Source organism: Aulonocara sp. 'chitande type north' Nkhata Bay, linkage group LG12, assembly GCF_057382095.1.
Source record: "Aulonocara sp. 'chitande type north' Nkhata Bay isolate Kocher_YH1m ecotype deep benthic linkage group LG12, A_spYH_male_GT1.1, whole genome shotgun sequence".
NCBI classification, from domain to species: domain Eukaryota; kingdom Metazoa; phylum Chordata; class Actinopteri; order Cichliformes; family Cichlidae; genus Aulonocara; species Aulonocara sp. 'chitande type north' Nkhata Bay.
The window spans coordinates 5460020-5469924 of record NC_141355.1 but is presented as its reverse complement, the minus strand read 5'-3'; the positions used below and the strand labels follow the sequence as shown (position 1 = coordinate 5469924).

Here is a 9905-nt window from a genome sequence, read left to right as displayed (position 1 = left end):
GTTATGTTATAATTTGGTTGCTCTTCCCATTTTTAAAAACATTATCCTTTTTTAATGCTTGTCGGCTACCCCTTGTAGTCAAAGTGTGCATAAAGGGATTTCACGCAATATCAGGAGTTTCAAAAATGTGAACCATCCCACTGGATGGCTTCACATTATGTGAAAATGGGGGAGGGGGGGATTCCAGTTATTCAATGGGACGCCGTTTGTAAACTGAATGATGCTGGAATTAGTAGCAACATTTTTCCACATTTAGCTCAAAGCCTTATTAAAAACATGTTTTTTCAAGTCATTTTTCACAATATTCAAATTTCCAAAGAGGAACTGGAAAATGTTCTTTCCCTGAAAATGTCTTTTACTGAAGCTGCATCTATCCTCTCCATCTCAAGGCCTACTCTGTAAGACTATTATAACAAGTAAGTTATACAGTCGCTTACATTTAATGCTTCATTGAGCTGTATGTTTAAGTGTAGAAGAAAACCAAAGATCAAAGACGACACAGTTCAGTGCCAGTTAGCAAAGATGATGCATTTTGTCCTTTGGATGTATCATATTGCTGGTCTCTGTCAGCCTCTGTGGACCTTCACCACCATCTGCACCACGCACGAGGGCTTGAGCCCATATTCAGATAGAGATGCAGAGTCGTTCACCAATAGCTTCCCAGCGACAGTCAGCCGGACTTCAGCCATAAGATATCCTACACACACAACAGAGGACAGAGATGAACCTCACAAAATATTTAAACATGTCAAAAACTATTATGTCAGGTTCCCTGAACACCACTGAACATGCACACATTTTAAACACACTCCTGTGTCCAAAACTCCTTAGCAGTGACAACAAAGTTAATATTTCAAAATCATCCTCAGTGCACACCTTTTCCCCCACTGTGGTCAAGATGCTCTTAGCTGTTTGGTTCCTCCTGCTCAGGATTTCTTCAAAGGAAAAAAGGAAACAAAAAGCAGTTTTAAAAGTTTTTTGTTGGTGGTGTTTTTGACTTTCAAGCTCAATCAAAGCAGAAAAAGACTTCAAAACAAATTCAATTGAATGGATGGGTATAATCTTCCATTGAAAGCCAGCAAGAAATAACAGTTTTTTAGAGAGTTTTGGTCATCATACACATAACAGCAATCACTGCGTTTGCAATATAATCTGTGACTATTATGAAAGTAACATACATAACTTGAAAAGCTAAAATCAATCATAACATTAAGCTCACCTTGTTTTTGTGGAGAAGGTGATCAGGCTTTTTCTTCACGTCCTGAGACCAGGTGCACTGGATCATCACCAGCTTGTATCTTCATCCTTTTTCACTCAGTGAAGTCTTTCTCTTTGTTCCCTTTGCAACAGAAAACTACCGTGTGATCACAGGTGAAGTTAGGGATATTTTTCCTGTGCAGTTTTTATAGTGCTTCATTTGGTGAAGCTGTTGATCCACTTTGATCTCAAAGGATCTCGACAGTGGAAAAAAGTAATATTTCTCCTTACCATTAGGCTAAATATAGATATAACAATTTATAATATGTCAGCAGCATCCCCATAAGGGAGGTCTCCCTGTAGTGTCCCGAATGCAGATCCATTGTGATAAGAGAGAATGGATCAGATTTGAATGTCCTCTGTGAAGTGTGCACAGCAGTAAATGGACAGCCGTTTGAATTCTGCTTGCAGTGTTTGAGGGAATGGGAGAGTCCACGGCCTTGGAAAGACTGCTGTGAAAATCACTAAAAACACTACAAACCTGCCCAGATAACCTTTGGTTCATTGGAGGAAGTCCACGGATGTCCTTCTATCCGTCCCTGTCTCACCTCCTGGTTGAGTACAGCAAGTGGAATTGTAAATTTGTTGTTTGTCCTCGATGTAAGGTAAAGTTATGTTTTCTATGCCTGAAGAGCTATACTAAATGTATTTTTTTAAAGCGACTTCTGTGTACCATGCTCCAGCGGTGTAGCTGTATGGCAGAAGAAATAATGACAGAGACACAAAGCTTCCAAGTTTTACTTTTGATGTGGGAGTGCCTTATTTGTAATAATGTACCATGCTGTGTTTTTTAATTCTCTATCTCTCTAATTCTCTCCAAATCAAATATAATTAGTGTTGGTGTTACGGCCGAGAGGGCCCGGCTGTGGGTGTGGACTCAAATGCAGACACAGAGGGAGGCAAACGGGCGTGAACACAGTGCTTTATTTACAAGTGTCTAGTGAAATTACACAACAAGAGACTATGAATGCTATGAATTATGAAATGCTATGAACTGTGAACTGTGAGGCCAAACTGTGAACATGAAACTGAGTGCTATGGCTAGGTGCTGGATTTCACGGATGGAAAAAGGGGCAGCGGCTTGGATGGAGGTACGCAGTCACTATAATGAGAAGAGACAAGTAGTCAGTGGCAGTCCAGTGAATCACAGCTGCAGGATTAGGCTATGGAGGTTAGGGCTTACGCGTTGCAGGTTTAAAGTGTCATGCGAGGAAGGGGTGTCCAGGGGGTTCCGGGTGAGGAGTGTCCAGAGAGGATCCAGAATATGCGTGGAGTGAGGGACTTGGCAGGGAGGCAGGCAGGTGTAGTCCGATGGTGGAGAGGAAGAAACCAGATGACAGAACCAGCGTCCAGGCGGAGATGAGAGTAGTTCGGGAAACGTGACTGCCAGGTGGGTCCTATGACAAAGAAAAACACGGTGAGGGAAAAGCAGTAGTTGAGGGTTCTCACAAGGGGTTCGCAGCCTAGCACTGACATGGGTTAGCAGAAGATCTGGCAGAGGTCTGTTGTGAATGCTGGTCTTATATGCAGGTGACTTGATTGGAACCAGGTGTGGAAGCTGATTGGAGTCTCTGCCTGAAGGTAGAACCCAGCGGAGTGGAAAAACCCCGTGCTCACCCGGACCATGACAGTTGGGTTCTATTGATGAGAAATTTGCTACTAAATGTGATCTTTACAGCTGCATTATGTCTGAATCATAATGATAATAAACCTGAAAAATGTAATTCATTCATAAATGTGAAATATAGTTAATCATACATTATGTTATTACTCATTCCTTAAGATTTAGTTATTTTATGTTGACCTGTCATTGTCTGCTGCTTCTTTAGCATTAGCTTGATGGCATTAATCACTTGTGCTATTCAGGCATTTTTTCCGTGTTTTTTTTTGTTAGCTTTATGATGACTGCTATTTTTTCTTCTAAATTGTTTAAGGAAATCAATGTCTATTTTATTAAAACCTTGTTATGCTTAATAAACAGTTAGGGTGTAAAGCATGCATGTTACAAGCACGTAGATGCTTTTATTTACAGTTTGTCGTTGGTTTCTTCTGCTTGTGCAGTTTTCCAGCCACCTTCTTCCCGTGCAGCACACAGTCCCAACATGATCAGATGATGCAGAACAGCCGTGTGGGTCAGCATCCCCTGACACCACACCCTGAACCCACCAGCCAAAGCCCTCCCTGCAGCTGAGCCACAAACCACATATTATCTCATTTAGAAAAATGTTTTGAGTAACTGACAAAACACGTAGTTAAGATTAATTTTTAGGGGTTTTGTTGGTTTTATAAACAGTTTAGTTTGAAACACACTGAATAATTCATTAACTACATTTTAAAAATCTGAAAAGCACTGTGGCGGGGCAGGGCCGTGCAGAGAGGTTTAAAGGGACGGGTGCTCAAAGTTAAAAAGGGGCACATTGAACCAGGTTGAATAACAACAACACACATTCATCAAGAATCTAATATGGGAAGAGAAGGGCTGTGTTGATCTGAGACTGTAGACATTAAAAAGTCCACAGGAGAGATGGTAGCTGATTAAACAGGTGTCATGAGATAATAACAAAATGCAAAGATTGGTGACAGCGCTTGGAACCATAAGGCAACAAAAAACTGTGAGAAATAAATTAGGCTCTGCCTGTGAATCACTCTTTGCTTCTCTTCTTCCTTCCATCCCATCATTTCATATATCACTCTCCACTTGCTATGTGAGAACAAGGCACAACTTGTCTGTGAAGGTTCTCAGTCATCCCGGTCATCGTAGTCTTTGCAAGCTCCTTTGAAGGCACAACTTGCTATTGCAATAAACTATAATCTAATTATCCACACCTAACAACTCTTGCACTTAATCTATAATAAAATGATGACAGAAAAATGTTATAGCACTGCCTTTAGTAGCCTCACACAGCTCCTGCTGTTTCCTCCTCATGTCCTTACCAGGCATGTCTGGACAATGTTATATCATGAGTAATATTTTTTTTAAAAAAATCCATCTAAATAAAACACACACATGCACGCACACACAGTGACATTTTAGACCTTCTTCAGAATACTGTATATACTGTATATACTATGGGCATCACGGTGCTGATCCATAATCCTTACATTATTATTTATTACTAGAGCTACAATAATAACGCAATGAGGAGGGGGAAGTAATAAATATGAAATAATGTATTTATGATGATTCCATTTGTTTCACTATCCACTCTGTGCAGGGGCAAAGCTTATTACATTTTTAAACTGCAGAGATACAATCATTTTACTGCTGTAAAATCCAACTTTTGTCTTATTTAAAATATAAATCTAATATAATCTGCTTCTTAATGTATGTTCTTTAAAATACAGCGTGTGTTTTTAATATATTATAATTATAATAATTATTATGTGGACATGCATATTAGATCGTTTTTTAGTGAAATATAATCCCTCCAGAAAGGCAGGAAAAGCCCGGAAACTTACTTTAAAACTAAATATGTTCCCTAAAACGGTGACAGAGCTACAGATCCATGACAGCCTTACACAGGTAGCCAGCAGCTGTGACCAGCACTGCTTGTGCAGTTAATAAAAGGACAGGTAATGTTTGTCGCGCTGTTGCACACACAGCACGCTCGTTTGTTTCAGTTCGTCAGTTGCCACAAGACAACTTACCAACGTGTACGTAATAAGCTAATACTCCTGGGTGCTATACACTACAGTGCACGCTGTGCACCTACTTACTGGGTTTGTCGCATCAGTCTGTGTCTCTGAGTTAACTTGTGTTTCTCCTACAGCTCCGGACCGCAACAAATGCGCGTGCTCTTTGTGAGCTCGTTCCCGGCTCGTAACCAGCGCGTTCTGCCGTCAAGGGCGATCATTGGTTAAATGTGATCATGTGACTGATGCAAGCCAGATCCTTTTATTTAGCAAAACTGTGATTAATAGTTAAATATTATTGTTGATGGGCAGAGACAAGACTCCGCACGCACACACACACACATAAAAAAAATAATAATTTTTTTTTAAAAAGTTGCCTCAACAAAAGGGCACTTTGGGCACCCATCAGGAAAGGGGCGGGTGCTCAAGCCCCTCTAGCCCCCCCTCTGCACGTGCCTGTGGCGGGGTGTGGTTTGTGGCTGAGCAGCATCAGGGGAGGGGTGGAGCAGTGGGTGTGTGTGTGTGTGTGTGTTCATCCATCCCTAGGTGAAGCTGCACCCGATGAAGGAGAGGAAGAGCGCAAATAAGTGGGGCTAAAAACCACAGCACTTCTCAACGGTTTTTCAGATAGAATCAGATAGAAGCGCATTCTCCTTTATAAATATGTGTATCCCTTCGTTACCATGGGAACGAAGATAAAGGAAGTTGTAGAGTCAATGCGGACTTTGTGGACATTTGAAAAGGTCAGGAGTTAAGAGTGGGACACTTGGGGTTTTTTCTTCTTTTTTTTGCCACAAGACCGGAAAAACGGCATGTGTCCCTAAGTTGCGGCTTCGGTACGTTGGGATCTACCTATCCGAAGAGGAAGACGCATAAAGGGAGTGACTTTTTTTTTTTTTAATTGGCAGATAATTTCAAATGCAGCGTTTCTATCAGCTCAACAAATGTCAGCACACACAAACTGTGTGTAGTGTGTAGCACAGTGCGTTGGTAGCCAAATCGCCGGCTGCGGTGTTTGACACGAAGAAACAAGAAATCAAGCTGAGACAAGAAGAAGGTTTAGAAAGACAAGACAGGAGAGGAAGAAGAGACGTTACATTTAAAGGTAAGGACTCCTCATTTAAAGATCACGTGTAAGTCCTCGTGTTTTTAAATCACATACTGGGTCTGTACAGGTAACATTATGTTTTTTACATAGTGTGAAACGTGCTACAAATCAAACTTAGGTAGACTGTGTTACTTAAAGGCTGCAGGAAAATACTCGGTTGTGTTTAAAAAGGTTAGTTTGCTGTACTGTGATGGATTTAAAGCAAATAAGGATCCTAACTGCAAAAGAAAATAATTTTCAAAAAGGTTGAAATATCTAAAGCAATGGCAGATTAAAAAAAAAACACACACACAATAAAAACAACAGACTGCAGGGAGGTTCTGTTCTGTGATGTCACAATCAAGCTGGTCTGAATAGAGATACAGTCCCGATCAAAAGTTTAAGACCTCTTGAAAAATTGCAACAAAAAAATAAAAAAGTCATATTTTGCATGGTTGGATCTTAACAAGGTTCCAAGTAGAGCTTCAACATGCAACAAGCAGAAATTGGACAAAAGCATTTTTTGAGCATCCAATTTATTGAAAACAAACAGAAAAATAAACAGAAATCAAAGTTCCAAACATGAACTCAGTAATGAATAGCTTCACAGCTATTGCTGATCACTTCAAAAAATTTGTTGCGGCTCTGTTATAGCATCACACAAACATCTCACATAAGCTCTATCTCTACAGTTTTATGTCGCACTCATAGCACACTATGCCCACATTTGTGGAGAGCAACCTTTGCATCATTTGTGGTAATGGGAAACAGTAAGGCATTTTGTACCAGGAGCTCGTTTTGCTTGTCGACCCCTAACAGTCAGCAGATAACATGTTAATCAGGTTATGTTATGACAATCCCTGCAGCACATCCATTTAAATGTCTTGGAGACGTGAGCGGGGGGGCCAACTTCACTCACTCTTCAAATACAACAAAAGTGGTATCAAACGTTTGTGCTGCAAAAATTTTCGTTTGTGCTGCTATCATTTTAAAGATATTAATAAAAATTTCTAGAGGTCATCAGAGGTCAACCAGCCCCCTCATATTAATGGAATCAAACAAAATTGGTGTCAATCAGTTGTGCTATGTTTGTGCTGGTTTGTGCTGCTAAAGTTGTCGTTTGTGCTGCTTCTGTTTTCAAAGACATTAATGAAAATGTAAAGGTCAAATGTACTGTTTATAAGATTGGGGAAAACTGCAGTCAGCTGAGACTGAAGAAGTCACTTGGATGAGTGACGAAACGTTTCTCCCACTGAAAGTGTCCGGATGAACAGAATCAACCTTTTGGAATTTACTTACCCGGATGATTAAGCACGCATCAAGACGTTGTTTTATTAATATTTTTAAAATGATAGCGGCACAAACAACAATTTTAGGAGCACAAACCAGCACAAACATAGCACAACTGATTGACACCAATTTTGTTTGATTCCATTAATATGAGGGGGCTGGTTGACCTCTGATGACCTCTAGAAATTTTTATTAATATCTTTAAAATGATAGCAGCACAAACGAAAATTTTTGCAGCACAAACGTAGCACAAACGTTTGATACCACTTTTGTTGGATTTGAAGAAGGTGGGGGGGCCAACTTCACTCACATTTTGGAGACCGTTGATCAAACGTAAATATGTCCAGTCACTTTTGATTCAACCTGCTTAGCTTGATCTCACATTTGCCGTTTCCTCTATCTCTATCCCCTGTGTGTGTCTGTTTGTGTGCTTGTGTGTTTGTGAGTGTGTGTGTGTGTGCGTGCGATGATCTCACATTTGTCATTTCTTCTTTCTCTCTCCCCTTGTCTTGTGTGTGTGAGTGAGAGAGAGATTATCATCTAACATTTGCCATTTCCTCTAGCTCTTTCCCCTGTGTGTGGGTGCATGTGTAAAGGTAAGAAGCTTAGTAATGAAGTAAATGAATTCATTGACGGGTGAACAAACAAGGGCAACACGGTGGCACAGTGGTTAATATAGTTGCCCGCACAGCAAGAAGGTCCTGAGTTCAACTCCACTATCAGGCTGAGGTCTTTCTGTATGGACTTCTCATGTCCTCAAAGTGTTTGTGGGGGTTCACTCCACGTGCTCCGGCCTCTTTCCAAAATCCAAGTTTGTGGAGAAACTCTAAAATGCTCTTAAGTGTCTAGGGTTGTCTGTATCTGTGTTAGCCCTGTAACAGACTGGTGACCTGTCGAGGGTGCACCCTGCTTCTCGCCCTAAGATAGCTGGGATAGGCTCGAGCTGCCCTGTGACACTGGAAAAGAAACACAGCAGAGAATGGATGGGTGGCTGATCTAACATAAACATTTCCAGTCACTTTCAGTTCAAGCTGCTTAGCATGATCTCACATTTGCCAATTTCTCTATCTCTTCCCCCTCTGTTGTGTCTGTGTGAGATATTCTCACTTTTGCCATTTCTTCTGTCCCTTTCAACTGATCTGTGTGTGTGTGTGTGTGTGTGTGTGTGTGTGTGTGTGTGTGTGTGTGTCCCACATATTGCATACTCTGCTTTTGTCCTCAAATCAGGTAGGAAGTGTCTGTGTGGTTGAGCTGGTCTGGTCTGTCTAGACTTTCACTAGATAGATCAGGCTGCACCCACCTGTGAAACAGGTGGAGGGTCACCAGGACATGCAGAACTCGCTGACAGACTCCTGGCCACCTCTTGCCTCCTTAGTAGAAAGGGGCCACTCCCAGAGGCAGAGGGCTGTGAGGCACCGCCCGCCGGGCCCTCTCCTTTGGGAAAACCCTCAACACTGGGCCGAACCTTGGAGTTCTGTATGTCCATTCAGGCACACTCCATGCTTGATCTGTGGGCAATTCCTCTCAGAAGTGGAGGTCACGGTGGAGGCGTCCGAGGGCGGAAGGCGTTCCCTCAGTGGCTCTCCTCTTCTGAGATTCTGTAAAAACAAAAGTCAATGTAGTGTAAGCAGCTTGAAAGAAAGTAACTGAAATTTTTTAAATTTCTGGGAGACGGTTGCTCACACGCGGGCGGCACAGTGGTTAGCACCGTTACCGCACAGGAAGAAGGTCTTGAGTTAAGCTCTACCGTCGCTCTGTGTGGAGTTTGAATGTTCTTCCTGTTTTTGCGTGGGTTCTTTCCTAGTACTTCGGCTTCCTGCCACAGTCCAACGACCTGCAGTTAGTGGCAATAGGTAATCGAAGAGTGTAAATTGGTGATAGGTGCGAATGGTTTTCTGCGTCTATGTGTTAGCCCTGTAACAGACTGGTGACCTGTCGAGGGTGTACCCTGCTTCTCGCCCTAAGATAGCTGGGATAGGCTCGAGCTGCCCTGTGACACTGGAAAAGAAACACAGCAGAGAATGGATGGGTGGCTGATCTAACGTAAACATTTCCAGTCACTTTCAGTTCAAGCTGCTTAGCATGATCTCACATTTGCCAATTTCTCTATCTCTTCCCCCTCTGTTGTGTGTGTGTGAGATATTCTCACTTTTGCCATTTCTTCTGTCCCTTTCAACTGATCTGTGTGTGTGTGTGTGTGTGTGTGTGTGTGTGTGTGTGTGTGTGTGTGTGTGTGTGTGTGTGTGTGTGTGTGTGTGTGTGTGTGTGTGTGTGTGTGTGTGTGTGTCCCACATATTGCATACTCTGCTTTTGTCCTCAAATCATGTAGGAAGTGTCTGTGTGGTTGAGCTGGTCTGGTCTGTCTAGACTTTCACTAGATAGATCAGGCTGCACCCACCTGTGAAACAGGTGGAGGGTCACCAGGACATGCAGAACTCGCTGACAGACTCCTGGCCACCTCTTGCCTCCTTAGTAGAAAGGGGCCACTCCCAGAGGCAGAGGGCTGTGAGGCACCGCCCGCCGGGCCCTCTCCTTTGGGAAAACCCTCAACACTGGGCCGAACCTTGGAGTTCTGTATGTCCATTCAGGCACACTCCATGCTTGATCTGTGGGCAATTCCTCTCAGAAGTGGAGGTCA

The 9905-nt window shown here is 42.4% G+C and overlaps 1 long non-coding RNA gene across 2 annotated transcripts; it reads right to left on the bottom strand.

Moving 5' to 3' along the window:
* Positions 1 to 346: 346 nt before the first annotated feature.
* On the bottom strand, positions 347 to 5141 carry LOC147316769 (uncharacterized). 2 transcript variants are annotated; one of them, XR_015131647.1, is made up of 4 exons: positions 4975 to 5141; positions 1220 to 1339; positions 877 to 935; positions 347 to 697 (listed from the first exon to the last, which is right to left on the bottom strand). It is a non-coding gene; the product is annotated as an uncharacterized LOC147316769 (long non-coding RNA). The 2 variants fall into 2 exon arrangements; XR_015131646.1 differs by lacking the exon at positions 4975 to 5141 and adding an exon at positions 1739 to 1814.
* Between the last annotated feature and the right edge of the window lie 4764 nt (positions 5142 to 9905).